General features: G+C 52.9%; 2 long non-coding RNA genes across 2 annotated transcripts; one reads left to right on the top strand and one right to left on the bottom strand.

Annotated features, from left to right (window-relative positions):
- Positions 1 to 4,320: 4,320 nt before the first annotated feature.
- On the top strand, positions 4,321 to 5,816 carry LOC136611928 (uncharacterized). Its single transcript, XR_010790324.1, has 3 exons — positions 4,321 to 4,554; positions 5,232 to 5,339; positions 5,641 to 5,816. It is a non-coding gene; the product is annotated as an uncharacterized lncRNA (long non-coding RNA).
- Positions 5,817 to 8,452: 2,636 nt separating this feature from the next.
- LOC136573541 (uncharacterized) lies at positions 8,453 to 11,912 on the bottom strand. The gene is made up of 3 exons (XR_010785893.1): positions 11,752 to 11,912; positions 11,375 to 11,548; positions 8,453 to 8,863 (listed from the first exon to the last, which is right to left on the bottom strand). It is a non-coding gene; the product is annotated as an uncharacterized lncRNA (long non-coding RNA).
- Between the last annotated feature and the right edge of the window lie 2,588 nt (positions 11,913 to 14,500).

The following is a 14,500-nucleotide window of genomic DNA, read 5'->3' as shown; positions in this document are numbered from 1 at the left end:
TACTGCGCATGACCACCAGCGTGCCTCCATGGTCATCCATAATACAGCTTAGTGAGGTACGCAGGGTCACCAGCCGAGCTCACAGCCAGAATCTGCTGCAGGCCTCCTGCATGAGGAATTCGCCCTGTTGGTGTGAGCCCGGCCTTATATGTAACACATGAGCTCCAGCCAATCAAAATAAAAATATATATTATTTTAAATCCCAGGTTCTTTCATACCTCACCAAGTGTCATAGTGAAGACTCCTTGGCACCCGCAGGTCAGTGGCTGAGACAATTTGTACTTGAGTGATGGACAGTTTGATTCTTTTAAATTCTCATTTCTCCCATGCACATAAGTATAAAGCATGCCAGTAATAGACCATCAAATATGTTTTATTATGGTAAATAACTGTACTGCTGGCCATAAAAGCTGAAGGACAGAACCATATTCCATTTCTCTGTTTTTAGGTCTTCAATCCTTTTGAAGGCATGTTGATGTTAATCACATTTGTAGCAGTGCTGGTGTAGATTACATATTTACATTACACCTAAGGCAGATTACACGTATGTGATCTTAATGTGACAGGTCTTGGAGTATTCTTGCATGTTAGATTGTCTTTTGGTCAAGCTGTTATAGAACCCCCACATCAACTGTCATCCTCATGATGAAAGTAATTCTAATTGTCCAAGCCATATCAGCATCTTGCATATTAGCCATATCAGCATCTTGCTGGTCTCACCGTCTCCATCTGTAGTAGAAAGATACAGAAAGTTATAAAGTGAACGTTGTGGACTGCATGATGTGAGGGGATCAGGTGGTTGGGTTCTATCCAGGGATAAATGATACACTATTGACTTTTCTTTTACGCAGCCGGTGTTATTTTTGTGTAAAGAAACCTATAATACACTCATTATCAAAAAAAGAAATCAAGCACCTAGGAGTTGTCAGAATCAAATGAAACGTTGATATATGCAAGTGATTACACTAGCGGAGCAAAAGGATCATTTATAGCGCAAAACAACACTTGAAGGGAGGCTCTAGTACCCTGTTGTACCGCCTCTAGCTTGGATACAAGATGTGATACGGGCGGGCATGGAAGCTCTAGTACCCTGTTGTACCGCCCCTAAATTGGATACAAGATGTGATATAGGCAGGCATATCTGTTCACATTTGCTGTAACTGAGCCTCTACATTGTGGAAACTCATAGGCTGTCGAAATTGGTGTCCCAGATGGTCTGAAACATGTTTTATTGGCATTAAATCTGGCAACCGCGCCGCCACGGACGAATGTTGTGGAGGTATTACTGTGACACCCTTGCTGTGTGCGGCCCAGCATTACCCTACTTGAAAATTCCTTTCGGAAGCCGCCATGAGAGGGAACACATGTGGCTGCAGGATGTCCTGAACATATCGCTGAGCTGTCATTGTCCATCGTACCTCTACTAGAGCTGGCTGACTGTCATATGTGGCCCCCCAGAACATCACAGCAGCAGTGGGGCAGTGTGCAGATCCACAGCAAAGGCAGGACTGAGGCATTCATCCCTAGGTCTTCAGACACAAACATGGCTGTCATCAGTGGCCAAACTAAACATGGATTTATTGCTGAAGACAACCTGATTCCACTCCATAGCAGTCCAGTTTAGTTGATCACGGCACCACTTCAAATGAAAGTTACGGTGGATGGGTGTCAAAGGCAGTACATGTAATGGGCAGAGATTAAATGTCCTTCAGCTAAGCAACTGGAAATGGTTCGGACAGACACCAGGGTCTGTAATGATGATGCCACCTGTCTCTGGATGGCGGACAGCGAAACAGTTGGAGCTGGTCACGCTTGTTGGGCAGAGATTAAATGTCCTTCAGCTAAGCACCTGGAAATGGTTCGGACAGACACCAGGGTCTGTAATGATGATGCCACCTGTCTCTGGATGGCGGACAGCGAAACAGTTGGAGCTGGTCACGCTTGTTGGGCAGAGATTAAATGTCCTTCAGCTAAGCACCTGGAAATGGTTCGGACAGACACCAGGGTCTGTAATGATGATGCCACCTGTCTCTGGATGGCGGACAGCGAAACAGTTGGAGCTGGTCGCGCTTGTTGGACAATCAGACGATCAATCTACTAGTGGTCAACAAGAGGTCCACTACACAAGTAGCTTCTGAGAGCCTTTTTAAGGGCCAATGGGGGAACCACTCTTAGAGCCTGAGGTGGCAAGACAGTTCATCTAATCATGCCACAACTCTAATCATTTCCATATCTGCCTGAGATGTAACTGCATGCCGAGTTTTGCAGAAAAATGTCAACTCCTTCTAGGTGCTTTGATTTTTTTTTTTGACAATGAGTGTAGTCCAGGGTCGTTGAGATCATTAGACAGCAGAACAGCAAATTTAAGGAAGGGGAGTCCAGATGGGGAAGATTTGCTGAGAAATTTTCATGCAGACACTCCGCACATAAACTCCATGACATTTACAGCAGCAGCAAAGTAAATGAGATTTTGAAAATCTCATCCACACGCTGTGGAAATAATCCTCTGGGAAATTGACGTATCAATTTTAGTGCCACTTCCACAGCGAAATTTACCTCTTCTCAATGAGGGGTAATACGTCATAAAACCAGCTTCAAAAAGGCTTTCCGCTGGGGACATTCCACTGCAAATCAGCCCCCATGTGGACCAAGACAGATGACAGACAAAAGTATTATTGAATCCACTGCTGTAACATTTTTTCCTCTGCCTTATGACTATCATCCTAAGGCCTCCCTCACACAGGGCTTTTTATACAGCGTTTAGCGCTGCCTTTTCAGCCCAGCGCTAAACGCTGTACAACACTCCCATTCATTTCAATGGGGCCGCTCACACCGGGCTGAAAACGCAGCGTCATGCAACGCTGCGCTTTGACAGCGATGCATGTTCTATTTTTGGGCGTTTTCAGCCCTGCGTCGCCCATTAAAATGAATGGGCAGCGGTTTTAGCACTGCTGAAAACGCGGCAACACTTGGTGCCGCGTTTTTGGCAGCGTTAACCGCTCGCTGATTTTCGGGGTGAGGGCTTGCAATAGAAGCCCTACCCCGAAAATCAGTCCCAGCTAGGCTAGGTAGAAAAAAAGATAGTAATGCTCACCTAGGCGCTGCAGTCCGGGTCGCGGCTGCTGGTCCCTGCCGCTGATCTGGGCTTCTCCAACACTCCCAAGTCTATTGCTGGAGGTCAGGTTTGAGAACCCCGCCTCCGGCAATAGAGTGCTGTGATTGGTTATCGGCACGCTTGATGCCCAATCACAGCCCTTCAATGACTGTCTCAGCCAATCAGCGCCGGCAAGCTCTGATTGGCTGAGACAGTCAATGAAGGGCTGTGATTGGGCATCGAGCAAGCACCGACAACCAATCACAGCACTCTATCGCCGGAGGCCGGGTTCTCAAACCTGGCCTCTGGAAATAGACTTGGGAGTGCCGAGGAAGCCCGGATCAGCGGCGGAGACCAGCGGCCGCGACCCGGACTGCAGAGGCTAGGTGAGTATTACTTTTTTTTTTCTTTTCAGCATTCTTGGCTGCGTTTTCAGCCGAGCTGAAAACGCAGCCAAAACGCTGGCATAAAGTATGCCAGCGCTGCTGTAACGGGGCGCAATCTGCAGTAACGCAGCGTTTTTCAACGCTGCGTTTCTGCAAACTCCCTGTGTGAGGGAGGCCTAAGGGCGCATTCAGACGACCGTATATCGGCTGGGTTTTCACGACGAGCTGATATACGGCGTCTCTCTCTGTAGGGGGAGGAGGCTGCAAGAGCCGGGAGCAGTGCTCTGAGCTCCCGCAGCCTCTCTGCCCCTCTGCACTATTTTTAATGAGGCAGGACGGGGGCGGAGCTAATTCCCGCAACTTAGCCCCACCCCACCTCCTCTCATTGCAAATAGTGCAGAGGGGCGGAAGCTCAGAGCACTGCTCCCAGCTCTTCCAGCCTCCTCCCCCTGCAGAGAGAGACGCCGTATATCGGCCGGCGTGAATACCCGGCCGATATATGGTCGTCTGAATGCACCCTAAGACTGGCAGAGGCATAAATCCATCTAAAGTGAACAATGGAAGGCGACTGCTGCTAATACTGGCCACCAGCATCAGATGAAAATTTTCACCATTTTGGCTGATCAGCGGGTTAAAGTTTTACCAGTGAATCCTGCAGGTTCACGATGACAGACTGCCAGCTGCCATAAAGCTGAACAGCGATGTTCATTGATAAACTAGGTTCCTGGCCTATCAATTTAGTTGGGGATATTGATAGATGGTTCGCATGATATGAGGTGTATGACCAGCTTAGAGTGCTATTACATGAGCGATGTGAAGGCTCACGGTGTACTACAGCGCGGCCGATTCAGCCAATCAGCTGGCTGGAATCGGCATCACGTGACTCAGCGGCGTGCCCGAGCATTGCCGTGCACGATGAGCTGTGCCCGCGCGTCACGTGGGCTGTGACGTCACCGAGCCTTGCATTTGCCTGCGGATTTTGAACAGTATTGATCTACGGAGGAAGCAAGCTGATGGTTGGAGCCTTTTCCCCAATTTACAAGATGGGAGAGTAAGATTTGTGCTCTACGTGTGGTGAGTACCCACCTGAGATTTGTGCGCTGTGCGCTACGCTGTGCGCTACGTGTGGAAACGCGGTCACCTGAGATTTGTGCGCTGTGCGCTGCTACGTGTGGAGATGCGGTTACCTGAGATTAATGCGCCGTGCGCTACGTGTGGAGACGCGGTCACCTGAGATTTGTGCGCTGTGCGCTACGCTGTGCGCTACGTGTGGAGACGCGGTTACCTGAGATTTGTGCGCTGTGCGCTGCTACGTGTGGAGACGCGGTCACCTGAGATTTGTGCGCTGTGCGCTGCTACGTGTGGACACGCGGTCACCTGAGATTTGTGCGCTGTGCGCTACGCTGTGCGCTACGTGTGGAGACGCGGTCACCTGAGATTTGTGCGCTGTGCGCTACGCTGTACGCTACGTGTGGAGACGCGGTCACCTGAGATTTGTGCGCTGTGCGCTACGCTGTACGCTACGTGTGGAGACGCGGTCACCTGAGATTTGTGCGCTGTGCGCTACGTGTGGAGACGCGGTCACCTGAGATTTGTGCGCTGTGCGCTACGTGTGGAGACACCACCCAAGATTTGTGCGCTACGTGTGGTGAGTACGTCACCTGAGATTAATGCGCCGTGCGCTACGTGTGGTGAGTACGTCATCTGAGATTTGCGCGACGCCACCTGGCGCAACCTGTCTTTTTTTGCAGATTTGTGCGCCTTATTGCAAAATTACGTGTGGAGAAGATCCTGACGTTTGGACGCGTTTCGAGAAGAATTTCGCTTCGCTCGGACACCATCTGACATCACTCAGCGAGGTAAGCTGCTGCATCTGCCCAAATTTTCATCGCGTGCATCTGCTCATATGCGCATATTTGGCGCATATTTGCAGGTTTTCGCTTGCATCTGCTGATATGCGCATACTTGGCGCATATTTGCAGGTTTTCGCTTGCATCTGCTGATATGCGCATACTTGGCGCATATTTGCAGGTGTTCGATTGCATCTGCTGATATGCGCATATTTGGCGCATATTTGCCGTTTTTCTCCTGCATCACCTGATATGTGCATATTTGCAGGTTTTCGCTTGCATGTGGTGATACGCTCTCCGTTTTCCACAGGACGACTCGTGTGGAGAGTAACCTGACATTTGGCTGCATTTTGTACAACGTACGGAACCGGAGATTGGCGTTTTAGGTGCTGATCTCACATTTGCCCCCCGCCTTTTGGAAAGGACGACTCTTCTGGAGAGGAATTTCGCTTCGCTAGGACACCACCTGACGTAACTCGGCGAGGTAAGCTGCTGCATCTGCCAAATTTTTCATTGCTTGCATCTGCTCATACGTACATGCATGCGTGTAAGTGTGCATGCGTGTATGTGTGCATGCGTGCATGCATGCAGGTGCGCATGCATCCGTGCATACGTGCGTGCATGCATGTATACGTGCGTGTATACGTGCGTGCATGCGTGCGTGTATACGTGCGTGCACGCGTACGTGTATACGTGCGTGCACGTGTATGCGTACACGCATGCATGCGTGCGGGCGTGCATGCCTGTGTGTATGTATGTCTAATTCTTCTGTCCAGGTTGGGGGAGTAGTGGTCATTGTAAGTGGGTTGAGCGGATCTAGGGATCAGTAATACTGGTGGGATGTGACTGTTAACCTGCTGATTTCTCGTCATTTCCTGCAGATCTGACGTCCTTGAGAACGGGAAGGCTAGCAGACAGTGAAGAGACCCTCGACGTTCAGCAATCTTGAAACCCTTCTTTTTATGAACTGTTTTTTTCCCAGTGACTCCCTTTTTTAGATACGCTTTTTCTTTAAAAGAATTATGACGCAGGATCCTGAAAAACTGCGCAATATTTTACTGCGATGCAGTAAACAGAAAAGACCCATAAACACAGCGGCCTTTTGTCTATATCACGGAATGAACCTTGGTGTAACATCCACACTAGCAATAAATTATAAAATCTGAATTGGGTGGAGTCTGTCTGGTTTTCACTATATGTTGCAGTTGGCGGTGTGCCCTGTCCTGCCCCTGATGCAGTTGGCGGTGTGCCCTGTCCTGCTCCTGATGCAGTTGGCGGTGTGCCCTGTCCTGCTCCTGATGCAGTTGGCGGTGTGCCCTGTCCTGCTCCTGATGCAGTTGGCGGTGTGCCCTGCCCTGCTCCTGATGCAGTTGGCGGTGTGCCCTGCCCTGCTCCTGATGCAGTTGGCGGTGTGCCCTGCCCTGCTCCTGATGCAGTTGGCGGTGTGCCCTGCCCTGCTCCTGATGCAGTTGGCGGTGTGCCCTGCCCTGCTCCTGATGCAGTTGGCGGTGTGCCCTGTCCTGCTCCTGATGCAGTTGGCGGTGTGCCCTGTCCTGCTCCTGATGCAGTTGGCGGTGTGCCCTGTCCTGCTCCTGATGCAGTTGGCGGTGTGCCCTGTCCTGCCCCTGATGCAGTTGGCGGTGTGCCCTGTCCTGCCCCTGATGCAGTTGGCGGTGTGCCCTGCCCTGCTCCTGATGCAGTTGGCGGTGTGCCCTGTCCTGCTCCTGATGCAGTTGGCGGTGTGCCCTGTCCTGCTCCTGATGCAGTTGGCGGTGTGCCCTGTCCTGCTCCTGATGCAGTTGGCGGTGTGCCCTGTCCTGCTCCTGATGCAGTTGGCGGTGTGCCCTGTCCTGCTCCTGATGCAGTTGGCGGTGTGCCCTGTCCTGCTCCTGATGCAGTTGGCGGTGTGCCCTGTCCTGCTCCTGATGCAGTTGGCGGTGTCTGTTATGTGACATGTGTATGACTCCTGTTCTGTGGTGTGGCTCCTCGGATCTGCTAGGGCCCAGTTCTTAAGATCACTGGGCCGCCCTCTTACTCGGCTGATGCCCCCGCTTAGGTAGGGTCACTGTCATCCTCCCTGTAGCACAGGCTTGGTTGCCTGGATACTGTGTGACTCTCCTGTGTTCCCTGTGTGCGTGTATACTACTAGACTACCACTCCTTTAGTCACGATCGTGTGGGCCCTCTGCTTTATCTGCTCACACGATTGTAACAGTCTGTTCAGAAAGCCACTGACTACTCCTTTCTTTTTGGGCCCAGTGGTGCATACAGACATAACATTAGGGCCACAATGTGTATACTTGTGAACACGAGACAAAACAGGGGTATCCATTTCGGAGGTTCAATCCTCCTTTTGATGTGCAATATAGAAAAAAAAAGGTCTTGAAAAGGACATGTTTTCTAAAAATTAAATATTATTTGGTCTCCTAAATTGCATTAATTCCTAAAAATAAATGTGGGGTCAAAATACTCCTGACCCTCTCAGAGAATACATTAAGGGGTGCAGTTTTTAAAATGTGGTAATTTGTGAGGGTATCTATCATTATGACTAAGGATGAGCGAGTATACTCGGTAAGGCACTACTCGTTCGAGTAATGTGCCTTAAACGAGTATCTCCCTGCTCGTCCTTAAAGATTCGGGGGCCGCCGCGGGGGAGAGCTGGGAGGAACGGAGGGGAGATCTCTCTCTCCTGCGACTCACCTGTCAGCCGCAGCGGTCCCCGAATCTTTATGGACGAGCAGGGAGATACTCGTCTAAGGCACATTACTCGAACGAGTAGTGCCTTAGCGAGTATACTCGCTCATCCTTAATTATGACACCTAGCAGCCTTTGCAAACTTGGATTGGTGTAGGAAAACTAAGTGTTCCTCTAAATTCTGAAAAGTAATGTTAAATTTGTACGTCTCCTAAATGGAAAAAATAAATTTACAAAAGTTTTAAACCGTGCATCCAGAATAAAGTGAACAGATGGAAATCTATATGTTCGCAGAGATTTGTACAGCATGTTTGCACTTATTTTATATATGACATTTCACAATGTGAAAAAATGAAAATTCAAAATTGTGCAAAGTAGCAATTTTAATAAATATGCACAACTTTTAACAGTGCTTTTTTACTACCTAACAGAAGTACAACAAGGGGAAGAAAATAACAATGTCACAGTCACTTGGATATGCAAAACCTTTACGGACTTATGATATGTCAAGTGACACATGTAAAGTTCCAAATTTTCGGTCTGTCACTAAGGCGCAAACAGGCTTGTTCTCTAAGGGGATAAATAGCTTAGTGTATAAACTGTGAACCGACTAACGAGGGACAGTGAGCAGCATCACATGCAATCTGACAATCTTCATCGTACTGCTCCATCAGATCCTGATGATGTATTTCCATAGCAGGTGATGGGCCATTTCCAGCTTTTAAGCGTCCTGAGCCAACATCTGGGAACTTCTGGCTCTCTGGTGATTCAACTCTGTGGTTGCGAGCACCGGAAACGGTTACCACAGTGCAAGATTCTGACCAAAACGTATCAGCTGACCTATAACGAGGAAGAAAAAAAAAATTAACCCTGCCTGCAATTGGCTTAATTCCGTGGGTTTTCATAGTTATTGCACTGTCCCTGCTTTTCTTCACTCCTACTTTAATAGATAAAGACATCCTATTTGGACAATTGGTATGTTTCTCCGAAGGTTTGTTCAGTTAGGTCAGATTAGGTGCAGTATTGGGATGGAACCTGTACGTGTGCTAAAAAAAGGAATTAAATGCTCAAATCTAATGTAATGTCTTTTTCGGCCAATAAGACGAATTTAACACAGCAAGTGTGTGTGTGAGAGAGAGGGGGTGGCTGAGTAAGTGGGTGAGCATACATGCATGTACGCATGCACGCACGTACGCACACAGGCACGTACGCACACAGGCACGTACGCACACAGGCACGTACGCACACAGGCACGTACGCACACAGGCACGTACGCACACAGGCACGCACGCACACAGGCACGCACGCACACAGGCACGCACACAGGCACGCACGCACACAGGCACGCACGCACACAGGCACGCACGCACACAGGCACGCACGCACACAGGCACGCACGCACACAGGCACGCACGCACACAGGCACGCACGCACGCACGCACGCAGGCAGGCACGCACGCAGGCAGGCACGCACGCAGGCAGGCACGCACGCAGGCACGCACGCACGCAGGCACGCAGGCACGCACGCACACAGGCACGCACGCACACAGGCACGCACGCACACAGGCACGCACGCACACAGGCACGCACGCACACAGGCACGCACGCACACAGGCACGCACGCATACAGGCACGCACGCATGCATACAGGCACGCACGCATACAGGCACGCATGCATACAGGCACGCGTACAGGCATGCACGCATATACGCATACAAGCATGCTCGCATATACGCATACAGGCACGCATACAGGCATGCACGCATACAGGCATGCACGCATACAGGCATGCACGCACACATGCACGCGTACATGCATGCACGCACACATGCACGCGTACATGCATGCACGCGTGCACGCACACATGCACGCGTACATGCATGCACGCATGTACGCACACAGGCACGCGTACAGGCATGCACGCATATACGCATACAGGCACGCATACAGGCATGCACGCATATACGCATACAGGCACGCACGCATATACGCATACAGGCACGCACGCATATACGCATACAGGCACGCATACAGGCACGCACGCATATACGCATACAGGCACGCATACAGGCACGCACGCATATACGCATACAGGCACGCATACAGGCACGCACGCATATACGCATACAGGCACGCATATACGCATACAGGCACGCATACAGGCACGCACGCACGCACGCACGCATACAGGCACGCACGCACGCATACAGGCACGCACGCACGCATACAGGCACGCACGCACGCATACAGGCACGCACGCACGCATACAGGCACGCACGCACACAGGCACGCACGCACGCATACAGGCACGCACGCACGCATACAGGCACGCACGCATACAGGCACGCACGCATACAGGCACGCACGCATACAGGCACGCACGCATACAGGCACGCACGCATACAGGCACGCACGCATACAGGCACGCGCGCATACAGGCACGCACGCATACAGGCACGCGCGCATACAGGCACGCGCGCACGTACGCATACAGGCACGCGCGCACGTACGCATACAGGCACGCGCGCACGTACGCATACAGGCACGCGCGCACGTACGCATACAGGCACGCGCGCACGTACGCATACAGGCACGCGCGCACGTACGCATACAGGCACGCGCGCACGTACGCATACAGGCACGCGCGCACGTACGCATACAGGCACGCGCGCACGTACGCATACAGGCACGCGCGCACGTACGCATACAGGCACGCGCGCACGTACGCATACAGGCACGCGCGCACGTACGCATACAGGCACGCGCGCACGTACGCATACAGGCACGCGCGCACGTACGCATACAGGCACGCGCGCACGTACGCATACAGGCACGCGCGCACGTACGCATACAGGCACGCGCGCACGTACGCATACAGGCACGCGCGCACGTACGCATACAGGCACGCGCGCACGTACGCATACAGGCACGCGCGCACGTACGCATACAGGCACGCGCGCACGTACGCATACAGGCACGCGCGCACGTACGCATACAGGCACGCGCGCACGTACGCATACAGGCACGCGCGCACGTACGCATACAGGCACGCGCGCACGTACGCATACAGGCACGCGCGCACGTACGCATACAGGCACGCGCGCACGTACGCATACAGGCACGCGCGCACGTACGCATACAGGCACGCGCGCACGTACGCATACAGGCACGCGCGCACGTACGCATACAGGCACGCGCGCACGTACGCATACAGGCAGGCACGCGCGTACGTACGCATACAGGCACGCATGTACGTACGCATACAGGCACGCATGTACGTACGCATACAGGCATGCATGTACATATGAGCAGATGCAAGCAATGAAAAATTTGGCAGATGCAGCAGCTTACCTCGCCGAGTGACGTCAGGTGGTGTACTAGCGAAGCGAAATTCCTCTCCAGAAGAGTCGTCCTCTCCAAAAGGCGGGGGGCAAATGTGAGATCAGCACCTAAAACGCCAATCTCCGGTTCCGTACGTTGTACAAAACGCAGCCAAATGTCAGGTTACTCTCCACACGAGTCGTCCTGTGGAAAACGGAGAGCGTATCACCACATGCAAGCGAAAACCTGCAAATATGCACATATCAGGTGATGCAGGAGAAAACCTGCAAATATGCGCCAAGTATGCGCATATCAGCAGATGCAAGCGAAAACCTGCAAATATGCGCCAAATATGCGCATATGAGCAGATGCACGCGATGAAAATTTGGGCAGATGCAGCAGCTTACCTCGCTGAGTGATGTCAGATGGTGTCCGAGCGAAGTGAAATTCTTCTCGAAACGCGTCCAAACGTCAGGATCCTCTCCACACGTAATTTTGCAATAAGGCGCACAAATCTGCAAAAAAAGACAGGTTGCGCCAGGTGGCGTCGCGCACATCTCAGGTGACGTACTCACCACACGTAGCGCACAAATCTTGGGTGTTGTCTCCTCACGTAGCGCACAGCGCACAAATCTCAGGTGACCGCGTCTCCACACGTAGCGCACAGCGTAGCGCACGGCGCATTAATCTCAGGTAACCGCGTCTCCACACGTAGCGCACAAATCTCAGGTGACTGCGTCTCCACACGTAGCGCACAGCGCACAAATCTCAGGTGACTGCGTCTCCACACGTAGCGCACAGCGCACAAATCTCAGGTGACTGCGTCTCCACACGTAGCGCACAGCGCACAAATCTCAGGTGACCGCGTCTCCACACGTAGCGCACAGCGCACAAATCTCAGGTGACCGCGTCTCCACACGTAGCGCACAGCGCACAAATCTCAGGTGACCGCGTCTCCACACGTAGCGCACAGCGCACAAATCTCAGGTGACCGCGTCTCCACACGTAGCGCACAGCGCACAAATCTCAGGTGACCGCGTCTCCACACGTAGCGCACAGCGCACAAATCTCAGGTGACCGCGTCTCCACACGTAGCGCACAGCGCACAAATCTCAGGTGACCGCGTCTCCACACGTAGCGCACAGCGTAGCGCACAGCGCACAAATCTCAGGTGACCGCGTCTCCACACGTAGCGCACAGCGTAGCGCACAGCGCACAAATCTCAGGTGACCGCGTCTCCACACGTAGCGCACAGCGCACAAATCTCAGGTGACCGCGTCTCCACACGTAGCGCACGGCGCATTAATCTCAGGTGACCGCGTCTCCACACGTAGCGCACAGCGTAGCGCACAGCGCACAAATCTCAGGTGACTGCGTCTCCACACGTAGCGCACAGCGCACAAATCTCAGGTGACTGCGTCTCCACACGTAGCGCACAGCGCACAAATCTCAGGTGACCGCGTCTCCACACGTAGCATTAATCTCAGGTGACCGCGTCTCCACACGTAGCGCACAGCGCACAAATCTCAGGTGACTGCGTCTCCACACGTAGCGCACAGCGCACAAATCTCAGGTGACTGCGTCTCCACACGTAGCGCACAGCGCACAAATCTCAGGTGACCGCGTCTCCACACGTAGCGCACAGCGTAGCGCACGGCGCACAAATCTCAGGTGACCGCGTCTCCACACGTAGCGCACGGCGCATTAATCTCAGGTGACCGCGTCTCCACACGTAGCGCACGGCGCACAAATCTCAGGTGACCGCGTCTCCACACGTAGCGCACAAATCTCAGGTGGGTACTCACCACACGTAGAGCACAAATCTTACTCTCCCATCTTGTAAATTGGGGAAAAGGCTCCAACCATCAGCTTGCTTCCTCCGTAGATCAATACTGTTCAAAATCCGCGGGCAAATGCAAGGCTCGGTGACGTCACAGCCCATGTGACGCGCGGGCACAGCTCATCGTGCACGGCAATGCTCGGGCACGCCGCTGAGTCACGTGATGCCGATTCCAGCCAGCTGATTGGCTGAATCGGCCGCGCTGTAGAACTGCGGCAGAATGTGTTAATATGCCACCAGGACCAGCAACGTCAACCCAGCAACTAGAGGCAAATTACAAGCATTAGCAGCTGCTGCTATTGCTTAACAACAAGCTAAAGAGCACCTTTAGGGTGCGTTCACACGAACGTATATCGGCTCGGTTTTCACGCCGAGCCGATATACGTTGTTCTCGGGTGCAGGGGGGGAGGATAGAAGAGCCAGGGCCAGGAACTGAGGCTCCCGCCCCCTCTCTGCCTCCTCTCCGCCCCTCTGCACTATTTGCAATGGGGAGAGGCGGGCGGGGGCGGGGCTAATTCTCGGACTTTAGCCCCGCCCCCGTTCCGCCTCCTCTCATTGCAAATAGTGCAGAGGGGCGGAGAGGAGGTAGAGAGGGGGGCGGGAGCTCAGTTCCTGCACTTGGCTCTTCCATCCTCCCCCCCCCCTGCACACGAGAACAACGTATATCGGCTCGGCGTGAAAACCGAGCCGATATACGTTCGTGTGAACGCACCCTTATGCTTAAAGGGGTTGTCCCATTGTGTGAAGTGGGTGTGTGCACTTTGTAATATACATTGTAAATTGGCCATACAGAAGTTATTTACTGACCTACAGGGGTGCCCCGCCCCCGTGTTGATGATCCCATCTCCCTGGCTACGACTACTTCTTCAAGCCGCTTCTCCAGTAGTCGGGCATGCGCCCACGGGGATGAGCCCGGTATTCTTCACGCATGCCCAGTAGCTCTCTTCAGTCCAGGTCTCCTGTGGTAAGGATTACAAGTGTTCAGCTGTCATGGAGGCGCGGGTGAGTGTAACGGGGAAGGGGGGGCTGCTGTCAGTGTGCTGATCGGGTGTCTAGGGGTATTGGGGGCAGCTGCCAGTGTGCTGGTCGGGTGTCTAGGGGTATTGGGGGCTGCTGTCAGTGTGCTGATCGGGTGTCTGGGGGGAGGGGGGGCTGCTGACAGTGTGCTGGTCGGGTGTCTGGGGGGAGGGGGGGCTGCTGACAGTGTGCTGGTTGGGTATCTGGGGGTATTGGGGGCTGCTGACAGTGTGCTGGTTGGGTGTTTGGGGGAAGGGGTAGTGCTATCGCCGTAGGGCGTGCTGCCACAGAGACGCGTC

This window comes from Eleutherodactylus coqui, chromosome 1 (assembly GCF_035609145.1).
Source record: "Eleutherodactylus coqui strain aEleCoq1 chromosome 1, aEleCoq1.hap1, whole genome shotgun sequence".
Taxonomy (NCBI): domain Eukaryota; kingdom Metazoa; phylum Chordata; class Amphibia; order Anura; family Eleutherodactylidae; genus Eleutherodactylus; species Eleutherodactylus coqui.
The sequence above is the reverse complement of the archived record's forward strand: the minus strand, read 5'-3'. Positions and strand labels throughout refer to the sequence as shown.